The 8,860-nt window shown below is 42.6% G+C and overlaps 1 long non-coding RNA gene and 1 other non-coding gene across 2 annotated transcripts; both read left to right on the plus strand.

Annotated features, from left to right (window-relative positions):
- The first annotated feature begins 129 nt into the window (after positions 1-129).
- LOC124981959 (uncharacterized) lies at positions 130-3,876 on the plus strand. The gene is made up of 3 exons (XR_007108144.1): positions 130-641; positions 1,636-1,679; positions 3,823-3,876. It is a non-coding gene; the product is annotated as an uncharacterized LOC124981959 (long non-coding RNA).
- Trnas-cga (transfer RNA serine (anticodon CGA)) lies at positions 772-853 on the plus strand. The gene has a single exon. It is a non-coding gene; the product is annotated as a tRNA-Ser (tRNA).
- Positions 3,877-8,860: the final 4,984 nt, after the last annotated feature.

Below are 8,860 nucleotides of genomic sequence, written 5' to 3' on the forward strand. Positions count from 1 at the left end.
CCGCCTCCGCCGCCGCGGCCGCCGCCTCCCGCCGCCTGGGCCGGCCCCGGCCCGTGTAGCGCCCCCTGCCGGCAGACCCGGCGCGGCGGCGGCGCGGCCCCAGTCGGCCTCCCAGGCTGCGGCCTCCCGGAGGCAGCTGCTTCCTGGTGGAGGCGCCACTTTCTTGAGAGCCCCTTTTGCCCGCCGCGAAGAGCCCTTTCCCTCTGTTTTTGCCTTTGGCCCGGAGTGTGCTATCCCGCTGGCCTATGTACAGGAGGAAGCCCGTCGCCTGAAGGGGCCCTCACCTGTATAGCCCGGAGTGGTTTCACTTGGCACGTTCCTAACCTCACGGAGGAGCTCTAATCCCGACAAACTCCAAACCCCTTTCCCCGAGAAATTCCTTCCCTGCATGCATTTACCGGGCGCTCCTTTAAACCCCCTCGTCTCCCTCACCCGCCACGCCTTGTTCCACTCAGCTCCCACCCCCTTCTTAACCCGAGAAGTCCCCTCAGCCGCCACCATAAGGACCCAGACGCTTTCCTCAAGTGCTTGGTCCGAAGGTCTTGCCATCGTTCCTAAGTAGGTTTGCACTCCCTAAGACACCCCCACCACACACACGCGCGCGCGCGCGACCTTTTTCCTTTGAGTGGCGTAGCGGAGAGGTAAGGAGCGAGGTGGGTAGTCTCTAGGTGTGTGCGTGTGGGCCGGGGCCCTGCTTCCTATATCTACGCGCTTTCCGCGGTTGCAATGCGGACCCTTTCTGTAAGCGCGCGGCAAGGTGCGGTTTTGGGAGTCACGGTGGCCGAGTGGTTAAGGCGTTGGACTCGAAATCCAATGGGGTTTCCCCGCACAGGTTCGAATCCTGTTCGTGACGGTGGCTTTTTTCTACCCCATCTTCATAGCATATAAAATGAATCCAAGCCCTTTCCTGCACTTCCCTTTCCGTCTCCATAAAGGGAGGCGAAAGGTCACACCCTTGCACTTGGGAAGGATGTGGGGGATCTCAGATCTGGATCTCGGGAAGCTTAATTATGCGGAACTCTATTGGCTGCTAGGATACCAGACTTTCAGAATTCCATAACTTAAGATCTGCTAGCAGATGTTGGTACACGTTTCATTCTTTTGAAGGGATTGGGAAGAATTTGAGTGAAGAAGAGTTGGATTTTTTTTTTTCCGGGAATGTGAATGCTTGTGCAATAATCTTCAAACCTGGACTTTCTAGGAAAAGACGGCACCTCTGAATTTTGTGACTCGAAGTCACACCTTCAAAGTCTGATGACAAGACCCAAGGAAGAGGGCATTTTCATTAGGATTTTCTTGAGGCATACCTAGGATGGGCCTATTGAAAAGTAAACACTGCAGATCCAGCTGGACCCAGGGTGTCAGAGGATAACTTTATTATTTATAAAGTGCTTGTTATGTACCGGGTATTGTTTTCAGTTCTCTATCTGTATTAACCAAACTAGGGAATTCATCTCTTCTCCATTATTCAACATCACCAAGTTCTTTTTTTTTTTTTTTTTTTTTTTTTTTTGATTCATTGTAAATAAATGGGGTAAAAATTATTTCTCTGGTTGTACATGAAGTAGAGTTCCCTAGTTCTTGATCTAAGCTGCTTGTTCAGGATGTTCTTTTTGTACTTCATTTCTTGTGCAGAAGCTTCTTCTCCAAGAAGGATCACAGAGAGCAGGTGATTCAGGGTAAGTCAGAGCTTTGTGCACATTTGTACCTTGAATTTTCCACCTTCATACCACTGCTCAGCTGGACTTCCCAGCATCACTCTCACCACTCCAAAGTTCTCCACATCCTTTAGGCCCCTCCCCCTTAATGCTCTAGATCACTCCAGCTGGAACCCAACAGTCTACCAACTTACCATTCACTGAGTATGATGCAAAGAATATCTTGACATGCTTCCACAAAAATAAAAAATAGTTCTGTTTATTTTGCCTTCTAAATATGTTTCTCTAGGGTGAGTTGCAGGTCGAACCCACCACTTAGCAAAGCTTTCATTTGGAAAATAGTGGTACTTGTGAGGACTACATGAGTTAATATATATTAAGCCATATTAAAGTACCCACACTGCAGCTGACCTTAACTCTTGCCATGACTGTGCTGCATAACCTGACCCTTTTCTCTTATTAGTCTTCCATTTTCTTTTTTATTTATTTTTGTGGTAGCAGGGATTGAACCTAGGTATACTCTATCACTGAGCCACATCCCCAGCCCTTTTATTTTTTTGGTACAGGGCCTCCAACTTGCCTTAGCATCCCAAGTCACTGGGATTACAGGCATGTGCCCTGTGCCCATTTTCACAGCCACCAGCATTCTTTTAGTTTCCTAGTACAGTTATTTGACCTTGTTCATGCTATTCTCTCTCTTAAATAACCTTTCTCATCCTCATTTACTCAGTCTCCATCTAAGTGTTGGTTCTCCTGGAAAGTCTCTGACCACCTGTTGCTGCCCACATCCTTCTCCCTAATCTTACATGAAGTCTTTCTTTCTCTGTAGAATATAAACTCTTGACACAGATAAGCCACTCAATGTACACATTTTAATCTAGTTTTGTTGTATAATGGGTGTTTTTTAGTTTCTTTTCTGGGGGGTAGGGATTGAACCCAAGGCACTTTACCACTGAGTTACATCCTTGGACCTTTTTAATTTTGAGGCAGTGTCTTGCTAAGTTGCTTGGGGCCTGCTAAATTGCTGAAGCTGGCCTTGAACTTGCAATTCTACCTCAGCTTCCTGATTCACTGAGATTACAGGTGTTCGCCACCATGCCTGACTAAATGGGTGTGTTTTACAGTAATGTATACATCTTTTAATCTTCATTCAGACTGGACAAAAAGTTCTTGAGGCTTAGGAAAACTGTGTATTTTGTTTCTTTGCAAGACTTCACACACCAGTGTGATCAAATGTAAAGAGTAATAGAACCTAATAGGCTCAGTATTCCCCTTCCTGCCAAATTCTATTTTGTACATGCTCTCAGGCTTAAATATCTGGAGAGCCAAAATCAAGATTGACCAGCAGAGGGCAACCAACAGCCATGTTGTGAAGGGAAGAAGGCTCCATGATTTATAAAATGGAGGCTCTAGATCCAGAAGGGGACTGTGGCAAACAGAGGTGACTGGGTACTTGGGGATGATCTCTTCCACTCTCAAATATTTTCCCAGTAACTTCTGAGGGTGAGGGTTTGGAACCTTCATGTAGAATAGTTTGAAATTTCTACCATCCCTGCAGCCACCCCATCTCTCTAGTTCCTTCACCTTTTTCTTTCTAGCCCAGCAGTCCTGTCTATCCTTTTTATGTTGTATGACCTATCCCCCTCCCAAACTATTTTTACATATTTATATTCCACCCTCTGCTATAATTTCTGCTCTAGTATTTGACCTTGCTCATCTGCACTGAAGGTTCCTTTTCTAACTAGGCTTACCATCCCACTCATTTCAGCCTCCTAAGGAAACTTCCATAAATGTCTTTGTATCACCTTCAAATTCTCATACTCCAGTTGATTAGTCCTTAATGAATTCCAAATCACCAGATTGTTTTGTACTTTCTTCAAAGAAAACATATACCTTCCTAAGTCCCTACTACCTTCATCCCTTGTCATCTGGTTTCTGCCTCCTGAAGTTATTTTAGACATTGAAACCATGGGACAGATAGGTGTGTGTGTGTGACAGAGAGAGAGAGAGAGAGAGAAATACTGGAGATTGAGCCCAGGGCATTCTACCACTGAGCTATGCCCTCCAGCCCCTTTAAAAAAATTTTTGGGGGGTTCCAGGGATTGAACTCAGGGGCATGTGATTATTGAATCACATCCCCAGCCCTATTTTGTATTTTATTTAGAGACAGTGTCTCATTGAGTTGCTTTGCTGAGGCTGGCTTTGAACTTGTGATCCTCCTGCCTTAGCCTCCGGAGCCGCTGGGATTACAGGTATGTGCCACCACACCCAGTCCCCTTTTTAAAATTTTGAGAGAGGGTCTTGCTAAGTGGTAGAGGCTAGCCTTGAGATTGTGATCCTCCTGCCTCAGCCTTCCTAGTTGCTGGGATTATAGGTGTGTGCTACCACACCAGGCCAGAGCTAATGCCACCCTATAGTGATATTTTCAACTAAACATTCTTAGATCTTAATCAAAACTGCTTTCTTGTAAAAAAAAAAAAAAAAAAAAAAAAAAAACCTGCTAATGTGGGGGAATCTAATCTAATGTACAGGTGTTTAATATTGTGCCCTTCCAAGTTGTTAACTTATTATACATTTTAAGAGGCTTGGATAACTGCCTGCAGTTTATCCTATAAAGTAAATCATTAGAGAACTTGGGCAGAAATGATCTCAATCTACAGTTGTTTCAAGGATGTTGTCATGACACAAAACAGTTCTGAAACTCCTTCACAGCCTAGTTTATGAGCTATCTTGAAATGATTCATTACTTCATAATAACTTTTTTAAAAAAAATTAGTCAACCTTATCATGCATCTCCTGTTTTGTTCCAGATTACTGCTGGGATTTCTAGTACTAGAATTTCTTGGTCACCTCTGGGCAGATAATTCCCCAATTCATATCTTTAGGCCTAATTTCTTGCTCTTGAACTCCAGATCCATTTCCCGGCTAAACAAATTTTCAACTCTGTTCTCCAAATTAACTCATTACTTCACCCCCAAAACCTACTCATCCTCTTCTACCTATTCAAGTTAATGACACTGTGTTCTCCACATACATTAGAAACCTGTCTTTTTTATTTTTGACTCATCATTGTTTATGTGTGGTGGTTAGGAGCTCATGTTCTGAAGTTTTTTTTTTTTTAATGTTTATTATTTTGTTGTTGTTTGTGGTGCTGGGGATTGAACCCAGGACCTTATGCATACTAGGAAAGCACTCTACCAACTGGCTATATCCCCAGCCCTCAAATCCTAGTTTTGATTATTAGCGCTCTGAATTTTGCCTTTGCTGCAGTTTCTCCACATAAAAAATGGAGTTGTTGATAATGCCTCTTAATTTAAAAGTTGTTGGGCCAGGGACATGTCTGCAATCCCAGCTACTTGAGAGGTTGTGGCAGGAGGATGGCAAATTGAGACCTTGGCAATTTAGCAAGACTGTCTCAAAATGGGGATGTAATTCAGTGGTACAGTGCCCCAGGTTCAATCCCCAGTATGGAGCAGGGGGTGAGTGGTTGCTGGAATTACTAAATTAATGTCTAATACTTAGAACAATGCCTGACTCACAATAAGTGCTCAATCTGCCCACTACCCCTTTTCTATACTGTATCTGACTGTTCACAATTCAGCTCATGATTCCAGAGAAACCTTCCCCTTCACATCTTATCGAATAGATAGATGACCCCTTTCTTGTCCTATTCATTTAGTCCCTATCCATTAGCAACATACTGTACTGTGTTTCCTATTAAGTGTATGTCACCTACTAAGCTGCAAATTAGTCTTTATTTCTCAATTATTTACATACATCAAATACCTTTCACCATGTCTAGCACATGACAGATAAGAGTATCATTGTTGGCTGAGGAAGTCTAATCAGTTAAGACTTTTTCTTCACAAATGTCTCTTGTCTCTTTCCTGATATATTTCAAATGTATATCCTCTCTGCACAAATTACTGGGAAGCTTATTAGTACTGTTGACACCAATTTCTTGTTTTTTTTTTTCCACTGCCACCAGAATGAAAGTCAATCCTCTTCTCAAAAACTTACCTGTAAATAAAAATCCAAATTCCCTATCACGCAATTTCAATAACTGGCCTCAAGTTATTTCTACTATCTTCCATTCGATCCTTTGATAAATTATGCTCCAGATTATATTGTCTTTTCCTTCACCTTCACTTTTTTTCTTTTTTTTTTTTTTGTGGTACTGGAGATTGAACCCAGGGGCACTCTACCACTGAGCTACATCCCCCACCTTTTTTATTTAAGACAAGATCTCACTAAATTGCTGAAGCTGGCCTTGAATTTGGAATTCTCCCGCATCTATCTTCTGAATAGCTGATATTACAGACATACTCCACTGTGTCTGGCCACCTTTTGTTTTGTTTTTTTGGTACTGGGGATTGAACCCAGGGATGCTTTGCCACTGAGCTACATCCCAAGCCTTTTCTATTTTGAGACAAAGTCTCACTAAATTGCCAAGGCTAGCCTCAAATTTGCAATCCTCCTGCCTCAGTCACCCACATTGCTGGGATTACAAGGCATGCACCACTACACCTGACCTTTCGCTTGTTTTTATTCATGTTGTGATCTCAAAACAGGTTGCAATGTTTTAGACCTTCAAGCATTTTTGTTTTGTAGCTTTTTTTTTTTTTGCGGTACTGGGGATCGAATCCAGAGCTTTGTGCATGCAAGGCAAGCACTCTACCGACTGAGCTATCTCCCCAGCCCTTGAACCATTTTTTAAAAGTGAGCCAACATAAAAGTTGTGATGTTACATAAACATTAAGATATTCAGAGGTTTTTGAAAAATCATTAACATTAATCATTGACAATATTTGGTCCTTATTCTTTTTCTAAAATATATTTTTACAGTTGTCAATGAACTTTTATTTTCCTTATTTATGTGCAGTACTGAGGATTGAACCCAGGGCCTCGCACTTACCAAGCAAGCACTCCAGCACTCTACCACTAAACCACAACCCCAGCCCCTGGTCCTTATTATATGGCAGACCTGCACTGCCAGGTATCTTCTTTCAAGGTATGTATTTTTCATCTAGCCAGATTTTTTAAAAAAAATCTTTCAACAATACAACTGTACAATGAAAATATCAGACTAATGGTGGGGCAATTGAGCATATCTTCTGATGTCACAAAATACAAAAAATCTCTCTGGTGTCTTCTATCTTCAGAAAAGTCTGGCTTGAATCTCTCAAGACTTTAATTTTGTTAAGTAAAACAGAGATTGGAGAAATAATTTTAAGTACTCTGTTTAAAAGCAGCCAGTGGCTCAGTGGTAGAGTGCTTGCCTGGCATGAGGTCCTGGATTCAATCTCTAGCACTGGGGTGTGTGTGTGTGGGGGGGGGATCACAGTGGCACATACTGCCAGTAATCCCAGCAATGTGGGTGGCTGAGGCAGGAGGATAGCAAATTCGAGGCCAGTGTCAACAATTCAGCAAGACCCTATCTCAAAATAAAAAAGGCTGGGAATGTAGCTCAGTGGTAAAGCAATCCTGGGTCCAATTATCAGTACCCCACTACCCCTAACAAAAACAAAAAACAATAAAAACAGTCAATCAAAGCTGAAAAGACAATTCTCCAGGACAACTGGCCTAATCTCTTGAACAAATTAGTGTTACATAAAAAGGCTGTTCTGGGAATCCAAATATAGAAGGTAAACTGGGCCCGGCACAGTGGTGCATGCCTGTAATCCCAGCAATTTGGGAAGCTGAGACAGGAGGATTCCAAGTTCAAGGCAAGCCTCAGCAATTTAGCAAGGTCCTAAGCAACTAAATGAGCCCCTTTATCAAAAAGAGCTGAGGATGTAAGTGGTAAAGCCTTCTGGGTTCAATCTCTATTACCCCCCCCCCCAAAAAAAAGTGAAAACACTGGTTTTATCTTTCTTTGCCTATATATTACTAATAAATCATTTATCATGTCTTATAATAGATTCATCATCATTAGAGAGTAAGTTCTTTAAAGGTAGGTGCCATTTTGCCACATGAATCCCCCAAGGCTCCAATCATCACTGAAGTATTTTGCAGTATAGACATTCAATGAATGCTTCCAAAACCAAAATCTACCCCAAAGATATGGTACCATTCGTGACATTCCAAAGAATGAGAGTGGTTCTCAAAGTAATTTTGGAAGAATTTCAGGGAAAAACAGGACTAGTGGTATTACTTGGGTGCAGATACTGCTTTTATGCTCTATGTGATGTGCTCAGCATTATTTTCTAATCATATCTTATGTATATGAAAGCACAGACTCAGTGCAGGAGTGCCTTTTCCCTCCAACCCACCAGTTTCTAGAATACTATTAGACTTACATTAGCTGCGTGACAAATGCTCAACAAATTTAACACATAATTGTGGGGGGAGTTCCTTCTCATGATAGGGAGAAGGTAGTGCCAGCAAATGCTTAGGAAAAGACTATCAGTGTTTGATGACCACAGTAGGTAGAGTTGTTTCAGGTTCCCTCCCTCACGTTTATTATCTTGGTTAGGAGATATTGGGGAGTGAAGGATTCTCTGCCTACAATGAGATTCCAGATTCCAAAGTGAAGGTGCTTGTGGGACAGGGGGAAAAAGGTGTGCACATATCTTCTACAAAGTATCCCCAAGCCCAGCGACACAGAGAGGACATGGGTTTTAGGGTAAAGGCACACCTTAGAAAGAACATAGTTCATATCACTGAAGAGAGCTTTGGCTGCTACAGAATAAGAGGCAGGAGGGGAGGATACAGAGAGCACACAAGGCAAAGCAAATGTAAAATGCACACTACTCCCAGATAGACAGCCTTGAAAACAAAGATTAGATCTAAGATAAAGAGGAGGTTTACCAAGCAAGGAAGAAGGGGAATTAAGGTGGAAGAAGGCTAAAGCAGACGAGAAATATTACCAAGAAAGGGAGTAATGGTGAATTAAGAATTTAGAGTTGAGTGAAAGGTTTATTATTAGTGCAACCAACACCATTGAACAGCATGTACAACACAAACAGCAACCTGCAGATACACTAGTGCAAAGGGTAGGTAGGGAAGCCTTAACTGAGCTTTCCAGCTCCATCTGAGGGTTAAGGACAGGAGACTATGAGCCTTGGTAAGGCAGGAAGGGGCAAAGGGAAGCGGAAGAAATGCAACCAGACTAATAAGCATAGCAGCATTTGCAAATTCCTGAGCACCATGTCCTGAAGCTGGAATGTGCTGTTCCCTGCTCCCCTCATGCTATATCCCTC

The sequence above is a fragment of the Sciurus carolinensis genome, chromosome 4, assembly GCF_902686445.1.
Source record: "Sciurus carolinensis chromosome 4, mSciCar1.2, whole genome shotgun sequence".
NCBI lineage: Eukaryota > Metazoa > Chordata > Mammalia > Rodentia > Sciuridae > Sciurus > Sciurus carolinensis.